The sequence below is a fragment of the Carcharodon carcharias genome, chromosome 11, assembly GCF_017639515.1.
Source record: "Carcharodon carcharias isolate sCarCar2 chromosome 11, sCarCar2.pri, whole genome shotgun sequence".
In the NCBI taxonomy this organism is placed as follows: domain Eukaryota; kingdom Metazoa; phylum Chordata; class Chondrichthyes; order Lamniformes; family Lamnidae; genus Carcharodon; species Carcharodon carcharias.
In genome coordinates, this window is record NC_054477.1 from 94,986,091 (window position 1) to 95,008,128 (window position 22,038).

The 22,038-nt window shown below is 44.8% G+C and overlaps 1 protein-coding gene across 2 annotated transcripts in view; it reads right to left on the reverse strand.

Moving 5' to 3' along the window:
- The window catches only part of cwc15 (CWC15 spliceosome associated protein homolog), a 75,839-nt gene extending 57,355 nt beyond the window's left edge, over positions 1-18,484 (reverse strand). Inside the window, exon 1 of one of the 2 annotated variants that reach the window (XM_041199916.1) lies at positions 18,342-18,484. The gene's annotated coding sequence lies outside the window, so the exon portion shown is untranslated. Of the gene's footprint in view, positions 1-15,087; positions 15,241-18,341 lie in introns of those variants that run through there. The other variant, XM_041199915.1, reaches the window with a different exon arrangement.
- Positions 18,485-22,038: the final 3,554 nt, after the last annotated feature.

Sequence of the window (22,038 nt, forward strand, 5' to 3'; positions counted from 1 at the left end):
AGTAAAGATGTGAGGTTTATCCAGAGCCTACAGGGGGGCAAATAGTGAGTGCCAGACTAGAAGATAGGCAATCAGATATGTTTCAAGAGAAGTATACGGCAAGGCTGTGTACTATTGCCAAACTTATTCAATCTGTACAGAGAGCAAATATTCAGCGAATTAGATGTACTCCCAGGCAGTGGTGGATTTACAGGCAATGGGGCCTTGTATTCAGATTTATTTTTGCCTAGATATTATGCTTTCTTAGTGATGGTTAAAGGGTAACTATTTTATCTCATTTCTTTGTGTGACTATGCTGTGAGCAAACTGGCTACCAAGTTTCCTACATTACAATAGTGACTAAAATTCAACAAATGTATTACTGTAAAATACTTCAGAACAACCCAAGGTTGTGAAACTTCTTTATTTGACATTCAAATGTCAACTTAAATAAGGGTTAATGACAACTGACAAGGCACAGCAGTTAACCACGCTCATTGTATACAATTTTTTTGAGATTGAAGGAAAATTCACTTGTGAAGAGTCAGAAAAAGACATTTTGTCTTGTTCGAAAGAAATGAATGTATGGAACTCAAAGAGAACCAAAGCCAACAGCTAAACGTTGTCAATAAAGGTTACACCAGAGCTATGAAATTGCATTACAAAGGGAAGTACAGAGAACTTTGGCTCCAAATCCAAGTATTTACCATTTATGCATCTTGTAAAAACATGCATATTTGTCAATATTTCTTGCTGAAGCAGTCTGACGTGACACTGCCTAAAATTTCCTAGCATTTAAATTCTAAACAAATGCTCAATTGCATTTCATAAATTATCTGGCAACAAAAAACACTGATATTACTTACCAATGTAAAATCGGAACTATCATTGCATTTACAGGGGCCCTGAATTTCCAAAAAGGTTTTCCCCAATCTCCTACTGGAACTTCAGTGGGAGTGCTCCAGCAAACCAAACTTCCAGCTGTTTACCCCACTTCTCAGAATTCTGCTAGCCTCCTACTAAAGTTAAAATATCAGGACAATACCCATGGAAATTCAAGTCCTGCAGGCTCAGCTTATTCCAGTTAAAATCTGTGGTACAGCAGACAGTGTGATGCAAATATTTTCAGTGCGTTTTTTATGTTTTGATCAAGAATAATCAGGTGAGGCTGATATGCTTGCTCCACATTTCATGGCTGTCTCGCCATGAGTAGTGTCTTAACTTTAAAAAATACCCTTTGGATGTCATAACACTGGTAAGACCATATTTATTGTCCAACCTCCCAACTGTTCTGAAAAGACGGGGGTGGTGTGCTTTCTTCAACTGCTCCAGTACTTTAGTAATGATACTCCCACAATTAGGTTAGGTAGGGAATTCTGGGATTTTGGGTCAATAGTCTTTTTTTAAAAGAAGGCGGGAGTAATAATAGCAGGTTTTAAGGAGAGGAGAACATTACCAAAGAGGGAACCACGTACAGTCAGTATCAGCTGGCAGGAGTGTCAGGAAGATAAATAGGGTGCTCAAATGTTTCTCTACCTAGTCCTTACCCAACTTGAATTATCACTTCGGAAATTTTAATTACTCAAATCCCACCCTTCATTCGTCTCTTCCCTTCTCCCATTCAACCAAACTGCAGAACTAATAATTGGGCTGAATCCAGGATGAGTTTATTTGCTGGTCAGTCTCACTTGAATCCTTCAAAGCATTGTCGTTTAAGCAATAAAAATAAGCTCAAGTTCAACAAGTTGAAGAATTTAATTCAAATTTTATCCCATAAATATGCTGAACCAATTACACGCATCAAAGTCTCAACATCTATCTGTACAAATGTTGGCATGAGGATTGGTTATTTTTCCAGTTTATCCAATTACCAAGCAAAAAGGAAATCCAGGGAATAGCTGACTTCAAATTAACTGAAAGGAAGTGGGGTCATTAAAGATGATAACCTAATTTTATCTTTCTGCTGCTAACTAATGTGCTGCGCATTTCCAGAAATTGTGGGTTGCATTTCAGATTTCCATCATTTGCACATCAGAGTAAAAAGAGAAACAATTTATGTTGCAAGATTACTAGTGTTTTTGTTAACATTAACATTTGAGAATTTAATTCACTTCTGTAAAAAAAGGTACAGCCCTGTATAAACTACTCCAAAATATAAATTAACTTTTTACTACTTACAAAATCCCTCTTTAAAATGTTAGCACACTATTATTCAAGTTGCAGCTGTCACTTTTGCAGGCAATCACCAAATATTCGGCAGAAGAACTCCTGGAACATACTGCCCACGAGGGTGGTATCAAAATGAAGTTGGATGGGCACTTGCAGGTGCAGGTTTACAGGGATATAACAGGAGAATGGGACTAGCTGGATTGCTCCTCAGAGAGCTGGCATAGACTTGATGGGCTGAATGGCCTTCTTCCAGAAATGACTTTGACTTTATGATTTTGAAGGAATGGCCACAAATATCAGGTGGAATGATATATGAGTTGGAGGGAAAATTACATGTGATGAATGTTCCTATGACATTGTTACTCCGACCCTAACCCCAGGAGTAGAGCTTCTGGAAATGGAAACTTCTCAGTAAGTTTAAAAAGTTGCTGCAGTGCATTCTGGACAGGCTGCATAAACCTGGTTTATATTCCCTTGCTTTTAGAAGGTTGAGTAATCTAAAATGATAAAGGGATTTTTAAAAAAATTATTCATGGGATGTGGGCATCACTGTCTGGACCAGCATTTATTTTCCATCCCTAATAAGGTGGTGGTGAGCTGCTTTCTTGAACGACTACAGTCCCTGTGGTGTAGATTTTCATTCCTTTTAGACTTTTTAGCAGCTTCATACAATCGAATAGCTTGCTAGACCATTTCATCGGGCGTTTAAGAGTCAACTACATTGCTGTGGATCTAGAGTTAAATGTAGGCCAGACCAGATAAGGGCAGATTTCCTTCCCTAAAAGACAGTAAGGAAATTTGATCGTTTCTCTGAATCTACCCTATTTCCTCTAACAAGGGAGTCCAGAACAAGGAGGCACAAGCTTAAAATTAAAGCTTGCCATTTACAAGTCAGATCAGGAAGCACTTCCCCCCGACAAAGGTTAATGAAAATCTGTAACACTCTCCCCAAAAGGTTGTGATTTGGGGTTAACTATAAATTTCGAGACAGATGATAGATATTTGTTTCCTAAAGTTATTGATGGATATGAAGCAAAACCAGGTAAATGAAACTGGGGTAGAGATCAGCTACGATCTAATTAAATGGAGTTGGATGGCCTAATCTTGCTCTTATATAATACATAATGCAGCCACAATAAGTCAATAGTGGAGGGGGTCAATCGAGAGTCCATTAATATCTGCCAGAATCTACTTGATAGGTGTGCTTAAGTATTCTATTACACATCTGACTTCAGTCTTGTAGACAAGCTTCTAGGGGTCAAGAAGTGACCTATTCATCGCAAAATGCCTAATGTCTTCCTTGGCCTTGCATCCATGGTGTTAACATGACGGGTCCAATTATGCTTTTGTTTATGGTGACCCCAGAGATGTTAATGGTGGGGGAATTCAGCAGTGGTGGCACTATTGATGACTGTAGAGGAGTTGTAGAGATTAAGGGTTAAGCAAGGTGAAGAGAGATCCAAAGTATTACTGGCCCGGCAATCTTCATTTGTATGATGTCAAAAAGAAACACACAATGAAATTTATGGGCTGAGCATAGGTTGCCAATTACCACTAATATCATCAGTCACAATGCAATTCTGTAAATTATTTGTGCATAAGCAGCATCCTGTTTCCTCAAGACAAAGAATCCAAATCACAATTTTATAACACACTTTTTTCAGGCTGAGAACAAATTTGGGTGAAACTTAAGTTTTTGCTTGGCCCTCTACTTAAAACTTTTTCATGCCACGTTAGCTTGCCTGTCTTCAAAGTAATCTTCCAAGTGGCTTTTCTTTCCACAAGGCAAGCAAATAAATTCCAAGCATTACTTATGACAACACTGCATGAAAATACTCTTTGGACTATAATTTTTTCCGCCATTCATTCACAGGAAATGGGCATCACTGGCAAGGCCAGCATCCACTACCCATCCTTAATTACCCCTGTGAAGGCAGTGGTGAGCCACCTTCTTGAACTGCTGCAGTACATACAGTGTAGGTACACCCACTTTGCTATTAGGGAGTGAATTCCAGTTCTTGACTTAACAATGAAGAAGCAACAGCAATACACTTCCAAGTCAGGATTGTGTGAGATTTGTAGAGGAACTTGTAGCTAGTGGTATTCCAAGCACTTGCTACCCTTGTTGTTCTAGGTGATGAGGTCAGAGGTGCTGTTGAAGAAGCCTTGGCAAGTTCCTGCAGTACATCTTCAGCACTACAGCTGAAATGCAGTCAGTGTCTATAGCCTTTGACACATCCAGTGCACTCAGTCTTTTCTTGATTTCACATGGAGTTAAGTTAAATTAGGACTAGCACGTCATCTTCCAATTAGAGGCTTTACAGCCTTCTGGACTCAACATTTGAGTTTAAACAACTTCAGGCCATGAACTCTGTCTTAAAATTTTGTATCTAATCTCCTAGTGCCAGTCTGTATCTTGTTCTCATGTTTTGCCCTCAGACAGCACTGATCTTTATTCTGCTATTAACACCTAATCTGGACAAATGCTTTGTTCCTTTACTACTACCATTCCCAAACTCTTTGCCTTTTGTTCCATGACATTTTCGGTAATTTACTCTCCAACTAACCTTCCCCCTTTTTGCTCCATCTGCTCACCGTCCCCCATCCCCCCTGACTTTTTCAACCACATAAAACCGAAAAGAGTCACGTTGGACTGGAAATGTCAGGCAGAATTTTTGAAACTAAATGCAGTGGCGGGCAGATTCCATGGTGCATTTCCAACTGGCGGCGTAGAAGGAAATTGCATCCGATTTCGCACTAGTTTGCTCATTAGTTATGCATAGGTGAGTTTCTCTCCAATTCATGTGGCAGGTCGAGAACTGATTTGTCCGCCCCACTGTCACCCATGGGCTTGAAGGTCCGGGCACCATATTTAAAACACCAAGCACAGTCTCTCCAGCCCAGCTTTCAGGGGAGGACCTGCGGAAATGGCTGCTGCAAAGAAAGCCACTCCTAGGTTTTGCAATGACTCACTAACTGCAACATAGGGATACTCTTTACCCCAGGGATGACCCCAGGAAGCCCACTAGCCTCACCTCACCAGCCTGGGGGGCCATTGCAAAGGCAGTGAGTGCATCAGGTCACCATGCTCGAAACACAATCTAGTACAGGAAGAGGATGAATGATCACATCCACTCCGCCAGAGAAAGTCATCCTGCTCCTAACTCTCATTATGGCATCATGCACACAAAGGGATACAATGCTCAGGGATCTCACACAATATCAGCGTGAGACACACGACCACTGATTGTCTCACGGGCACTTAAGCATCACCAACATCTAATCTATCGTGCTGCATAAACTCCATCATCGCCCCTTACTGGGGAGGGCTCAGTACACACAGTAGGCATACATGCTTCCCTGCTTCTCCTCCACCTCTTTTCATCACATTCCACCTACTTGCCTTCGTCCAAGCCAAGCTTGCGCACAAGAGGGAGAGATCCCAGTCCAGAGGAGGGAGAGCCAATAAGGCAGGCCTGAATAAATTTGAGCAGGATGCCACCAAGTTGGCAAGGGGGGACAGGGACCACTCCTATTGGGAAGGCGAGATCCACTTCTCCCAGCAAGCCAGTACGGATGAGGCCATGAGTTCATCACATCCTAATATTCTCAGCAAGTGACATGCAATGTTGTATTCAGTCTGGTCGTGAACTAAATCTATCTGCTTTCTCTTTCAGGCACCAGCAGGTCCAGACACACCACCAGAGTCAACATAAGCCCCACCCATCTCAGGCTAGGAAGCTGAGGATCCATTCGAGGAAGACCCACCACTGCATTCACCAGCACCCTCCACCAGCTCAGGAAGGCACATCTCGGTGGGTCCTAGTTGCAGAGTCAGCTCAGGATCACAATGTGGGGAACATCTCACAGACATGTTCCACAGCAGTTGGAGGCAGAGTAAGCCCAGGTCTCTGGCACTCAGAGGTCTGCAGGAGAACAGGCACCCGCTGAGTCCAAGTTTGATGATGAGCCTCTGGAAGCAACCATGTCAAACATGCTGGAGATGCAATGACCCAGCAGTGAAAAATCAGGTAAAGTTGGAAGAGGCAGTCAGCAGACGAGCAAAGGATAGAGGGGGTCCGCCTTTGTTCTGTCTGATGCAGCTCCGACAAGGACTCCATAGGAAGGCTGGCGACCACCCTGGAGACTTTGGTCCAGGGGATCCTGCCAGATTCACGCTCAGACCTGCTCTCCATCACTATAGACATGGGTGAGTTCCATCAGTGGCTAGGCAAGTGCGGGAGGGGGGAGCGCGCCACCTTGGCCTCCCTCCAGGTGCCTCTTCTCCTCGGAGTCAGGCAGCAGTTTTTGGGCACCCACAGGTACATGGATACCCCAGGGCCATCCACCCAGGTGACTCCGACAGTATCCAGCCAATCCCAATCCCTTCTACCTATGACCTCATCACCTCCAGCTGTACAGGCTGAGGAGGGTGCACCTGCCCCACAGCAAGACACCCAAAGCAGGCCGGAGCCCTCCACCCCCGATCTTCTAGAGGACAGCCGCCAAAGTCAAAGACAACAGGGCATACCAATCAGCAGGCTGCCTCCACCTCTGCTGCGGACATGGGGATGCACCTAGACTTAGCAGTAGGGTTAGAAAAATTAAGAAGCTTTGATTTAACTTCTGGGTCAAATCATTGTAAATATCATGCACCTTTGTAAATATATTCGTTGTTCATGAGAATGGTGTCTTCATTTGAAAGCCCTCTTATTGCAAGGGTGATCCATGCTTCCACTCAGTGTTTGCCTCCCTTTGTAGCCTCAAATTCATGTGATAGGCAGCTGACTCATGATACTTATTCTACCCTTGCGTCATGTCAGGGGGAAGCGTAAAACTCTTTACTGAAGCACATGCAAAATGTACTAGCAACCATACTCTTCACAAGATAGAATGAAGTTAGGTACCCTCACTAGGCAGGGAGGGGTAGCTGTAATTGTGTCTCCAATGGAGAAGGCTGCCTTCATTGGTAATGTCAAAGCACAGACCTGCAGCCATGATGCTCTGTCCAACCACATGCACATCTCAGTGTCTGCAAAAACCTTTCTAGAAAGATGGCCAGCACTGCATCAAGGCTTTTTACAGTGCCTGCACTGTTATGACAACAATCACTTCCCTGAGCGCACCACTGAAGGGTTCGCTGCTAACCTTTCCAATGAACAGGGCCTAGTGAATCACGAGGTTTGAAGGTGCAAGACGAATGCTGAAATTGCTCTTGATGTCACTGGCTGTGAAGGCCTTTCAGTCCACAGGCATGACAGTAGGGTTGGAAGCAATGTGGATGTGTGCTATTGCCTGTACCTTACCCCTTCTGGAATCTTACGGCTATCAGCATGTCACGGGCACATCTTCCACATGGTGCTTCTTCAAGGGCACCCTCACCTTCCTCTTCAGGTTCCTGCCCATCCTGCTCGTCATTGTCCAAGGAGCTCTCAGCCTTCTTCATGTCTCCCTCTGGCGATGGATGCTCCTTTGAAGAGCCAGGTTGTGAAGGGTGCAATAGATCACAATGATGTGGGACAGCGCTCTAGAGAGCGCTCCAAGCTTCAGAAGTGCATCTTCAGAATGCCAACATTTGCTCAATGATGGGTCGTGTTGCCTTATGCACCTCATTGTATCTCTCCTCAGAGCGACTCAGAGGATGACACATGTGATCAGGTATCCCTTATCCCCAAAGAGCCATCTCTTTATTCGCTGAGGCCCTTTGAATATGTGAGGCACCTGGAGGTGACTGAGGATGTACGAGTCATAGCAACTCCCAGGACACCTGGCACAAGTGTTCATAATGTGCTTGATGATCGCACACCAGTCGAATGTTTGGGGTGGAACCCTTTCCTATTAACGAACATTGGGGGCTGTTGCCATGGAGCTCTCAATGGCACATGCATGCAATCGATTGCACCCTGCACTCTAGGGAGGCCCGAAATCTCTGCAAATCCTAAAATCTCTGCAAACCCTGAAATCTAGCAGCCGGCTAGCTTCATCAAGCATGAAGCTGACATAATGATCAGTCTTACTGTGACCTCCTTGATACATTTATGTGCTGAGGGCTGAGATATGCTGCATGGGTCCCATATGGATCCCTGGAATGAACCACATGCAAAAGAAATTGAGTACAGTGGTGACCTTCAGGGCCACTGGTAGGGGATGCCCTCCCAGTCCACAGGGAGTTAGATCCTCCTGCAGAATATGGCAGATATTGTCCACCAGCTCTCTTGACAAGGACAGACAGGCACAGCATTGTCTGTCGTTCATCTCCAGATAAAAGAGTCTTTTGCTATAGACCCATGGTCATGCGAGTCCCCTCCTTGGGATGGCTCTAACCTCCTCATCCTGTGGTTGTTGCTGAGGCTCCCCTAGATCATGGACCTCAGGCCAGGCCTCCTCTCGAAGCTGGGCTAGGCAGCGCCAGGCCCTTCTCCTCCCCCTCAGTCAGATTACAGCCATCAATATGGAAGCACTGACCACAGGTTCCATTCTTCAATCCTCATTCCCCAAGGAGAAGGATAGATGCAAGAAATTAATGAACATAGGGCAGATACAGTGGACCTCCCACTTGCACACAGAAAGACAATATCATGCCCCAGAGCTGCATCTGCGTTCATCGCTTTTCGCTGATACTGCCCTGCAGCTGAGGCATACACTTACATATCTAGGTGCCCACGATGCCAACCCTGACACTTTACATCTCAATCCCACAGAACTTGAGAGCGCTTTGCAGACATCATGAAATGTGTGGCCTTACCAAAGGAACTCCTGCAATCTATTATCATGTATGCTAATCAACCTTGACTTGCACTTCAACAATTACTAGATGCCCTTTGGCCTATGATCCATGCCAATTGGATGGAGCACATATGCAGCAGCTATGCTTCCTAGACGCTTGCTCTCATTAATGTCCTCACATACCTCTCTGTTGAAGTTCAAATGGAGCGAAAGCATTGTGAAGCCAGTGACCCCTGCTCTCTCTCTTTAAAGTGCTAAAAAAAAAGGCAATGGCACCAATGGAGCCTTCTCAAGGAGACCTTCCATTTTTCTCTCAACTCTGACTCCATTTCAATGTTTTAAGTGCAAACAGGTTGGGGCAGCCCCATGAAGTGAGTCCAAGTGCAGCCCTGGGCTCCTCCCACAATGACTCCGACTCCAACCGTCCAGAGTCTTTTCCAGCTTTGATTTCTGACTACACCATAACTTCCATTTGCTAAGATAGTGGTGCTCAGATTCTACTATGAGATCCACTACCACTCTCCCTCTGTGACTGTTACTGTCCCTCCAATCTTCCTAGAATCCCCTGCTGTACAGGTAGAGATGGCCTCTTGTTATTCTCCAGCCTCCCCCAATAATCCTGGATCCCAGAGTCATTGTGTCAATATTCCAACCATAGAACCATAGAAAAGTTACCGCACAGAAGGAGGCCATTCGGCCCATCTTGTCCATGCCAGCCCGGGGACACCCAGGTGCCCTTTCTAATCCGAACTTCCTGCACCTAGCCCATAGCCCTGCAGCTTACAGCACTTAAGGTGCAGATCCAAGTACTTTTTAAGAGTTTAAAGTGTCTGCCTCTACCAACAACTTGGGCAGCAAATTCCAGACACCCACTACCCTCTGCATAAAAAAGTTCTTCATGTTCCCCCTATACCTTCTGCCACTTATCTTGAATCTATGCCCCGTGGTTCTAGAACTCTCCATCAAGGGAAACAACTTTATCCTGTCTACTCTATCTATTCCCCTCATAATTTTGTACACCTCAATCAAGTCACCTCTCAGCCTTCTTTGTTCTAAGGAAAATAACCCCAACCTATCCAATATCTCCTCATAGCTACACTTTTCTAATCCTGGCAACATTCTTGTAAACCTCCTCTGCACTCTCTCCAGAGCTATTACATCCTTCCTGTAATGTGGTGGCCAGAACTGCACACAACACTCCAGTTGTGGCCTCACCAGTGTTTTATACAATTCCAACATTATATCCTCACTTTTATATTCTATACCACTGCCAATGAAGGACAGCATTCCATATGCCTTCTTTACAACCTTGTCTACTTGAACTGCTGCCTTCAGGGACCTGTGTATTTGTACACCAAGATCTCTCACTTCATCTATCCCTCTTAGTATATTCCCATTTATTTTGTAATCCTTGTAACTGTTTGACCTCCCTAAATGTATGACCTCACACTTCTCTATGTTAAAATCCATCTGCCACTTTACCGCCCACTCCACCAACCCATCTATATCGTTTGAGATTATGGTTAGCCTCTACACTATCCACTACTCGGCCAATCTTAGTGTCATCTGTAAATTTCCCAATCATGCCCCCTACTTTCACATCCAAATCGTTAATATATAACGCAAACAGCAAAAGTCGCAACACCGAGCCCTGTGGAACACCACCTGAGACAACTTCCCATTTGCAAGGGAATCCATCGACCATTACCCTTTGTTTCCTGTTACAAAGCCAACCTTTTATCCAGTTTGCCACATTACCCTGAATCCCATGGGCTTTTACTTTCCTGACCAATCTGCCACCTGAACCTATTAGTGTAGATATCCCAATGCCCACTGTGGACTTCACCCTTCCCCATCTCAAGGCTGTGTACATGGTCATGTACAGTGGAGATATGCTCTCTCTCTCTCTCTCTCTCTCTCTCTCTCTCCCCCCCCCCCCCCCCCCCCCCCCCGCCCACCCACTCACCTCAGGAATGTTTTGAATACCCACCTCTGTATTGTTTTCCACCCTTTACAGGCTGCAGATGCCTCCCCTGACCCTCACCATTCCATATGCAGTCCAGTACCAAGACAGACAAGACCACAGACAGTGACATTAAGACCATGAACACGCCCTGCACACCAAGCTGTGCCTTATCCCAACTGAGCACACAGCCCTTGCCCCTCTCTGAAGCAGGATTATGACGTGGGCTATACATAGCCCTGTAGCATGGCCCACAAAGCCCCAGGACTGACTTCACTCTTGCACCCTGACTGCTTGACCCCAGGCCAGGGATTATGACTGTCTTTCTCTTAGCCATTCTTTCTTGATTGCTGACACCAATGTCCCTCCCATCCTTCCACGAGTCTCTGCAATCCATCCCTCATGTGCAATCCTTTCCTGTCCCCCATCTCCAAGAGTCTTTGCGCAAGCTTTACCCTCTTTTGTCAAATGAACACAACCTCCCCTCGTATTGTGAAGTCTGCATGCGTTCCCTCCAAGTTCTGTAGTTATATACCCATTCCACCCCCTACTGTGTCTGCATTCCAGTCTTTCATGTTGGGCTTCAGCTTCCCAATCCTCAGTCTCCCCTCTGCCTGCCATTGCACCCTCCCCAAACTCACCTTTGTCCATTGTCCCGTGTCTCTTTTCTCCCCTCTCTCTCTCTCCACCCCCCCAAACAACCAACCAACAACCGGATACAGTGTTGGTCTCTGACTGGGTTGCTGCCCTGCCTGAGCCCCCAGATAACACCCTCCCAGACAACAGAGGAAGCCAGTGAGGATAGCAAACCTACACCCCCACCAGGGTGGCATCTCACTGGCTTTGGTGAGAACCCGGAGATGCGCTGCTGCAGGTAGGCTTTGAGTGTTTCACTTCGCTCCTGACTTCGAGGTGAGTGCGGGCTGTCAGCTGCACGCCACTTCTGCCCAAACGTTTTTCAGACCGGTCTAATTTCTCATTGACATAGCACTAGATTGGGAGGTGCTACGTGATTCTGGCAAGTAGCGTTTTTAATGAGCATTCATGAAATGGTAGTGCATGCAGATTAGGTTCCCACCATCCGCCTGCCATAAACCTAGTGAGGGGAAAATTCCAAACTGTTTTCCTGCCAACAGGTTTCTGATTTTTGGCCTGTCTCCAAATTTTCTGGCCCCATCCACCACAAAACCCATCACGGGCTGGAGGGGAAAATTCCACCCATTAATTCTGTTTCTCTCTCCACCAATGCTGCCAGACCTGTTGAGTTTTTCTAGCACTTATTGTTTTTATTATGGCTGAAGACGGTTTGCAAAATGTGCAAACTAACTTTGGCTGTATTTGGAAAAATGTGTAAAATAATTCAGGAACACATTTTGTTACAATACCAATACCTTAGTGATCAGCAAACTTAAATATAAAATGAAAAGAAAGGATCCACCCCTAGAATTACCATCATTAGTCTTAGTCAGAGATTTCTAAAAAGCAACATGGACACAATTATTTGAAGTCATTACATTAGATGTTCAAGTGAAAATCCACATCATTTTAAATAACCTTAGTTAAAACAGAACAGCAAATGTAAAAATAGCTCAGATGCTTCATACACATGTTAGGAAAGAACTTTTTCCCCCATTTCCTCAAGATGTCCTAGACAGCTTCCAAGCCAATTCTGAAGTGCAGCCGCTTATAATATAGGAAAATACTACGAACAATCTGCATACTGCAAGTTCCCACAAACAGAAAACAAAATAAAGAACCAGGCAATCTATTTTGGTAGTGTTGCGGAAGTCAGAGTTCTACAGTGTGGAAAGAGGCCCTTCAGCCTATCGTGTCCTCGCCAATCATCAAACCCTTATCTACTCTAATCCCATTTTCCAGCACTTAGCTCGTAGCCTTGTATGCTATGGCATTTCAAGTGTTCTTCTTAATACTTCTTAACTGTTCCTGCCCCTATCACCCTTTCAGGCAGTGAGTTCCAAATACCCTCCACCTGCTATGAAAAAGATTTTCCTCCAATCCCTTCTAAACCTCCTGCCCCTTACCTTGAATCCATGCCCCCTGGTTATTGACCCCTCCACTAAGGGGAAAAGTTTCTTCTTATCTACCCTATCTATGCTCCTTAAAATTTTGTACACCTCAGTCAGGTCCCCCCCTCAGCCTTCTCTGCTTTAAGGAAAACAACCCCAGCCTATTTAGCCTCACTTCATAGCTGAAACGCTCCATCTCCATCCCAGGCAACATCCTGGTGGAATCTCGTGTGCACTCTCTCCAGTGCAATCATATCGTTCCTATAGTGCGGCGACCAGAATTGCACACAGTACTCCAGCTGCAGCCTAACTAGCGTTTTATACAGCTCCATCATAACCTCCCTGTTCTTGTATTCAATGCCTTGACTAATAAAGGCAAGTATCCCATATGCCTTCTTAATCACCTTATCTCCCTGTCCTGCTGCCTTCAAGGCTCTATGGACATGTACACTAAGGCCACCCTGATCCTCTGTACTTCCTAGGGTCCCACCATTCATTATGTATCCCCTTGCTCTGTTATTCCTCCCAAAATACATCACCTCACCACACTTCTCAGGATTAAATTCCATTCGCCACTGTTCTGCCCATCTGACCAGCCCGTCTATATCGTCCTGTAGTCTAAGGCTTTCCTCTTCACTATTAACCACACCACCAATTTTCACGTCATCTGCGAACTTACTGAACATACCTCCTACATTCACGTCTAGATCATTAACACACACTACAAACAGCAAGGGACCCAGCGGTATGCAACTGGACACAGGCTTCCAGTCACAAAAACAAACTTTGGCCATCACCCTCTACCTCCTGCCACTAAGCCAATTTTGGATCCAATTTACAAAACTGCCCTGGACCCCATGGGCTCTTACCTACTTAACCATTCTCCCAAAAACCTTACTGAAGTCCATGCAGACTACATCAACTGCACTACCCTCATCTACACACCTAGTCGCCTCCTTGAAAAATTCAATCAAATTGGTTAGACATGATCTCCCCTGACAAAGCTATGCTGACTATCTTTGGCTAATCCTCGATTTTCCAAGTAGAGATTAATTCTGTCCCTCAAGACTTTTCCAAAAGTTTCCCTACCACTGATGCTAGAGTCACTGGCCTATAGTTCCCTGGTTTATTCCTACAACCCTTCCTGAATAATGATACCACATTAGCTGTCCTCCAATCCTCTGGCACCTCTCCTGTGGCCAGAAAGGATTTTTAATTATTAGTGTCAGAGCCCTTGCAATCTCCTCCCTTGCCTCCCACCGCAGCCTGGGATACATCTCATTCGGGCCTGGGGATTTATCCGCTTTTAAGCCTGCTAAAACAGCTAATAACTCCTCCCTCTCAATGCTAATTTGTTCAAGTATATCACAGTCCCCCTCCCTCATCCTCTATAGTGAATGTAAATGCAAAGTTCTCATTTAAAACTTCACCTACGTCTTCCAGCTCGTCACACAGATTGCCACTTTGGTCCCTTATGGGCCCTACTCTTTCCCTGGTTATCCTAGAATACTGGAAAGGACACCAGGAGAACATAATGCTCCTCTTTGAACGGAGCCATTCATTTTTTCCCCCCATCCAGTTGAACTACTCACCTGAAGGTGTGCCCTTCTGACAATGCAACAGGCACTCGTGTCCTAGAGAGGGAGTTCAAAGCCCAAACTTTTGATTCAAGGGGGAGAATGCTATTACACCAGGATGTCACTGGCTTATCCTTTTATTGAATCATAGAACACTTTCAGTCCAGCATGTCTGTGCCAGCTCTTTGAAAGGGCTATCTATCCAATCCGTCCTTGACCTTTCCTAAGAACACTTATTTTCCTTTTCAAGTATTTATCCCGTTCCCTTTTGAAAGTTACTCTGTTTCCAGATCACCTCAACAAACATCGTTTCTGATTTCGGAGGCCGACTTCTATCCCAAGAAAGTCCCTAAGAAATGTATTTTTTCCTCATTTCTGTGTCTCCCTCACATGAACCAACCCTGACCCCTGGTCGCGTCCTATAACCCCACTGCTCTGCCTCGGGTCCTATTAACGCTGCCCCTACAGGCACTCCCGAATAAATTTAAACCATGAACACCATCGGACTTGCCGCTAACCCCGGGTGAAGGAAGATGTTATTATGGACAAAGGCAGCACCTGGGGTTAACTATAAGATTCAAAACAGGTGCCGCGGGAGGCGCAGGAGATGTACTCGCCCCCCGCGGCCTCGCGCCCTGCCCGTTACCTGGGAACACAACCGCCGCGCGTTCCAAGCCGGATTCCAGCCACCGCTCACGAGCGATGGCACTTCACTATCCCACAATGCACCAAACTATGGTGGCCCAACTGGAAAATGAAGCGAGCGCGTTTTCGATTTAAATTCGCCAGTGTGCGCCATTTGAGCGACACGGAGGTCTTTGTCCTTAATTGTCACGGGCATTTGAAAGTGCAGGAGATTGTCCGCTTCGGAAATACTTGTCCATACCAGCTGTGAATATTATGGGATAGTCAAATTAAACTAAAAAAGTGGCAAACTAAGCACCAATAAAAAGAAAACGACACCTTCCCAAGTAAATTAAGACATCATTGGTGTCCACAAGGCACTCTATACCCTGTTGTATGTACCAACAAACACCACAAGCTCCCATCCCAGCACCACCTAGGCATAGACAGGTCTGTGGAAAAGATCTGAAGGGCTCCTCTCCTCCCCCATTCCACCCATTCTCCCCTCTTTCAAATTGCTGTTTTAGCACATGAGCAGGCCCACAAGAAGATCCAACGATTAACTCATCCCCCTCCACGCCGTAGTGAACTTTCTTCAACCCTCAGTGTCGCCTCCTTCACCTCATTGTTTACTGAGATAATCAGCAGCACTTCACAACTGTTCAGCCCCAGGATAGCAAGACCATCTATTTCAGTGATGTGAAACATGCAGTTAATATCTTTTCCTTTGTCCCCCTGATTTAGGTTGTTCCTTGCTGTTGAATCTCAGTTCTTCCAAATGCTGTTAGCATGACATTGCTCGGTTTCAGAACACTTTTTTGGATAACCATCTTTTTCCAAATTTTCAGGAAAGATCTTTTGGTATAGTCTGAGCTGGATGATGTTGCTTTGCAATCCGGTATCAATCTTCACTTTCTGATTTATCGATTTGGGATTTTTCTGTCACCCTCTTCCTGATCTGAATGGTTATGTGAATTTTTTTTTTCTCTGGGAGGTGCTACATCCAGTTATTTCATGAAATTGTATGGTTCCTATGTCTATGCTGTTCTCAGACTTCACCATCATCTTGGAGGGTATGGATGTTGTGATTTCTTTTCCTGTCCATTCACCCTAGCTCTGGTACCTCGTCTACCACCCCTCTCTTTGTTCTGCACACCTTTGCCCAATGATTGGCCATTCCACAAACACTGCAGATTGATCCATATGTGGGAAATTTCCTTCTGTTTGTGAATTCTTGTGTTTGTCCACAGCTCCTGCGTGCCTTTCTCTCTGGTGTTCTGGTTGCTGCTGCACTGCATTAATCCTGCTGCCTTTCTCTTGATTTAACTGAAGGCTAGCAGTTTGCATAGTCAGTGTCTTCATCTGTCTGCTCATGGCTTCATGTGGTCTGGCAATGTCTACCGCCTGTGATATTGTGAGCTTGTCCCTCCCAATTAGGGCTTTCTTTACACACGGGTGTGCAGAACCCCAAATTAGTTGATCTATCAGCCTTTCATCTAGGTTGTTAAACTTACATTTTCTAGTTGCATTTTTTAATCTTACAAAGTTATCAATAGTCTCACCTAATTCATGTCCAGGGCCTTGAAATTCATACCAGTAGATCTGATGTTTAGATTTTAGTTAGAGATGGGTGCTGAATCTTTCAAAAATTTTTGTTTGGGTTTTTGCTGTGATCTTCTGTAAGCTTTCATCTGGTTAACTGTAAGCCCATGGGTGAAACTGTCCCAGATTTGCACTAAATCCAGTGGTGGGCAGGTAACAAAATTTTACCTGCTGGCCGCAATGGCAGGTTTTCATGCCATATCATCCCAAACCCACCACATTAGTTATGTATTCTCAGGAAACACCCCATTTCGATGGCGGGTGGGCAATCATTCACCCGCCATGCCATCACCTCACTGCTTCATCACTCCAGGTGCCATATTTAAAGTCCAGATGCGTGTGCACACATCTCAGTGCTTCCAGCCCACGACTACTTCAGGGAAGATGTCCACGAAAGGCGAAAAAGACTGCAGCCCCCAGGTTTAGTGGCACATCACTGGAACACCTTTTGATAGCTGTGGAGGCCTGTCGGGATATTCTCTACCCCAGCTCTGGCCACAGGATGGGCAGTGGTGTGACCAACCAGGCTTGGGGGGCAGTGGCAATGGTGATCAGTGCCAATGCTGCACAGAAGAGGTTGGCCATCCAATGCAGATAGAAATCTCATCTGTGCAGCCAGGGAATGGCAACCATCTCATCACTCTAAACTCACACACTCAAGCCCATCACACATTCACTGGCATCTCACTCACTGCCAGCTCAAGGGACATCACCACCCATTCTCACACACATACCCTCACATGCCCTTCTGGCCTCATCTCCTCTGAAGACTACCTCCTCAGCCCTCACCATCTTGAGGCCATTTGCACAGATCAACATGAGTCCCCACACAGACCCTGGGTTACCCTAGTCCTACAGCTTCTTCCCTTGCCTGAGGCCACTTCTCCTCCTTTGCCAAGCAAGCCCTAGCCTGCAGCCATTGAAAAGCCACCCACATATGGCTGATCTGGTAGGTAGAGACCTGCCATGAGCTCCCCTAAAAGTGACGTGGTGCTGCCTGTGAAGCCTGGTGCTGATGACTGAGAGTGCTGACTGAAGCAAGGTAGGCAAATAAACCTTGAGGTCCCGAGCAAAGTGCAGCTAGCCAGGTGCACATTGCTTATGTGCAGTTGTGAAACACGTCAGCGTGTTTTTCTGTTGGCGTGTTTTCCTGCCAACATGGGTGGATGATCCAGTGGAGGAAGGACAATTCCGGTGGGCTGGCCTAATAATGATATGCAGATTTATTACAATGAGGTTCTTGATGTCAGATGACAGGAAACGTGGCCCACCATCAGCAGGTTAAGCAGACAATCGCAAACTTGTTTCACGCTGTCGTGAAACTGATGGCACTATATTGTCCGCTCATGCCACCGAACACACCCAACACTGGCGGGCATGCAAAATTCCAGCCTATATCTCCTACCCACAGAAGAATATAGCTGACCCTCTCTTCATTGCTAGTGCCTTTCAGGAAACTGGATGTCAATCTGTGCTTTTGTTTAAACTTTGCAAATGCCTCTACGACATCATCAGCTTCCCAAATCATTATGGCCTGTAGCTGTGCACTTCTGTGCCAATCGACATTTCATTTTTCATTTTCACACAATTTACTCAGATTTTCTTCTGGCACTAATGTGGGATAATTTTCCAAATAAGAACTAAATTAATCTAAAATGCTTTAGGTTTACTCACAGACATCCACTGCCACCATGCTATGTGTTCTTGTTGTTTTTTGGTTTCCAGATGTTGGTGATAATCACACTTCAAACTTGGAAAGATTAGAGCTCTTTATGTTAAATATTTGCCATGTTGCTTTGTACAAAACAAGGACCGGTTTGAAATGGTTCTTTTACACATCACATGACTCTATAGTGCAACAATGAAAAGTGGCCCCTGGAATGCTTACACATAACAATTAGTTCCTAGCTCTTCACAGATATATATATAGATAATACAGCATATAACAGTTCCCTGATTACTTTCTTAAATCTTAAGTTGACTCACTCAGTTGTATTCCATGAAGAATGATTCCAACCCAAGGCTGCTCTGAGCTCAGCCCCAGCACCCCCACTTCAGTCTCTGAGCCCAAGCCACCCCTCCCCCAACACCCACTGGCCTCTGAGCCCATCCCTCCCTTATACCCCTTCAGCCTCCAAGCCCAACACCCCCATCCCAACCCTGCTCCAGCTTCCGCGCCATTCCCTCCCCCATCCTGCTCTGGCCTCTGAGCCTGGCTCCCAGCTCCTGCCCTTGGCCCCCTCTACCCCACAGTTCCAGCCTCCAAGCCTAGTTCCCACAACACTACCCCCCCACCCATGTCTGTCATAATGCAGTTCATGACACAGAAAGCAATCTTAAGTCCGTTTTGTCACACATCTTATGAATACATAAGATTTTATGTGGTATGATGACCAAACACCATAATCCGTCCATCTATTCCATTCAGCACGAGCATGATTCTTGAATGGCTTGTTAAGGCACACATCCAAAGGTTGAACTTTTGACATTAGACCCTGGTATAATTGCAATTTGGGTACTATTTCTTCACAGGCGCGCCTTGATCGCATTGGTTATATGGGATCTGAACATATCCCACACTAATAAGCTGCCCTCTTTGCGTAGGCCACTGAGATATCTTTTCCACACTGTACCAAGTGATAACTTCACTCCATCCTCATCCATCCAACTGCAGGGAGTTGGAACACCTGCTCTTCCTGATCTATATTAATGATCTAGAACTTGGTGTACAGAGCAGAATTTCAAAATGTGTGGATGATACGAAACTTGGTAGCATTGTGAACTATGAAGAGGATTGTATAGAACTTCATAAGGACATGGACAAATTGGTGAAATGGGCAGTCAGGTGACAGATGAAGTTCAATGCAGGGAAATGTGAAGCAATTCATTTTGGTAGGAAGCACATGGAGAGACAATATAAGATAAAAAGTACAACTCTAAAGGGAGTGCTGAAACAGAAGGACTTAGTGTATATGTGCATAAGTCATTGAAGGTGGCAAGACAGTTGAGAGAGAAATTAATAAAGCATACAGTATCCTAGGGCACAAGAGAGGTTATGTTAAATTTGTGTAACACACTAGATCAGCCTCAGCTGGAGTATTGTGTCCAGTTCTGGCTGCACTTTAGGAAGGATGTGAAGACATTGGAGAGAGTGCAGAAAAGATTCACAAGAATGGTTCCAGGGATGAGGAACTTCAGATTGATAGATTGGAGAAGTTAGCATTATTTTCCTTGGAGAAGAGAAGGCTGAGAGGAGATTTGATAGAGGTATTCAAAATCATGAGGGGTCTAGACAGCGTAGTTAGGAAGAAACTGTTCTCACACGTGATATGATCAAGAATGAGAGGGCACAGATTTAAACTAATTTGCAAAACAAGCAAAAATGGTATGAGAAAAAATATTTCTCATGCAGCGCGTTGTTAAGGTTTGGAATGCACTGCCTGAGAGTGTGGTGGAGGCAGGTTTAATCGAAGAATTCAGAAGGGAATTAGACCATCATTTGAAAAGGCAGAATGTGCAGAATTACGGGGAGAAGTTGGGAGAATGGCACTAAGTTAATTGCTCATCCAGAGAGGCAGTACAGACACAAAGGGCTAAATGGCCTCTTTCTGCACTGTAACAATTCTGTGATTCACAATTAGAGCATTAAAAGGAATTATAGTTTTCCCTTATCTCTTTTCTCCTGAACTAAAGCTCATTTCTTCATTGATATCATATTTTGCTGTTATATTCAAGCGCTATGCAACCCAAAGCATAGCAAATCGACACTGGCTGATGCTAAAGATGCCACATATGATTCAGTCATCTAGGCCCACATTCTGCAATTTTGATCCTATTCCCCTCCATTCCTCAAGCTCCTTCTCTTCCGTTAAGGTCCTGTGTAAAAACCCCTTTTATAACCAAGTTATGATCACCCCTTTGTCTAATCATTTATTTTTGTCTGATTATCCCTTTGTGATGTGCATCGGGACATTTCTATTGTAAAGGCACTATATAAATCTATATAAAAGCAAGTTGTTATTGGTGTTAATGGCTGCATCCATATAACTCTGAGAGCTTCAATAGACAGAAGTGTGCCTTACATGAATTCTAAGAGATACAACTCTATCAACTTTCAGATAGATGTGGTCAACTGATTATATAAGTGAATACCAGCTCATACAATGCTTTGACCCTTCACCATTCCAGAATTCCATTATGCTTCAAGGATATGCAAGGATCCAAGGATCAGCTGGTAGGGAACCATGGCTATTCCTTGTTGTTGTGGCTGCTAATTCCTCTGAAATCACCACTTCCAATAGAGAAGAAGAGGTACAATGATGCTCATTCACCCCACAGAGTCACCACAAATTCCATTTGTACCACAACCACAGGGAATTCAGAGGAGACACAGTGAGAAACATATAGCTTGTCGCTGTAAGCAAGGCCAAGCCTGACATGTGGAAATGCACATTTGGAGGAAGAAGTTTGACTACCTGCCAAAATAAGAGCAAAGTCAGTAGTTTACCTGCTTCACCAATTAGCGCGTGCCAGTATGAAGCCGGAACCTAGTTCAGATTGAGGCCTCATTACTATGCTGCCAGTGAGCTGTGGTTGGAAAAGCGGAATCCTGCTGAAGCTCACTGACTCCAGTTGTCCAATATTTTACAGTCCAGAGGCCTATCTGGTCAGCAGGAAATTTAATCAGAAGGGGAATCACTCCTTTTCCTCCTGGCCTCAAAAAATAATTTTTCACTTGCCTTTTTGAGGATCTTCCTCCTCATGAACTGGCAGATACACCACCTATTTGTAATTGAATTTTGTGATTGAAGCTCTACAACCAGCCATAAGAACTGATTTGATTTTTAAACAAGAAATAAAATATAACTTAAATCAACCTTGTTCCATTTCAATAAAAGTAACAACAATATCTATTCTTGCGCTATTTATGGGTTGAGCTTTAAACTGGAATAAGGAACTATAACTAGACAAAATGAGCCCAGATTTTCACCGAGTTGGGCCTACGCAGGAGCCCTTTAGTAGGTGGGACCCAATTCTCATCCCCATTCCCGCTTCTGGCAGTTTTCACTGGCGCAGTATAAGAGTGCTGGTAGTCCACTCGCACTCAACACTTCCGCCACTGCCGCATCCATTGCAGGGGTCAGCAGCTTAACCCTCCCGCTGCAATTTTGGTGGAGGCAAAGCCTTTCGGTAAGAATACTCTGAAAAGGAGACACGATCCACAGGGGAACTCCTGTCCCAAGTGGGAAACCAAAAAAAAGCCATCTACTCCTGTAATTCTTTCATTGACAAGTTTTGAAATATCGAAAAACTTGTTCTTTCAATTTCAATTGTTAGATGCTGTATTATAAGTTAGATATGATTTTACTAT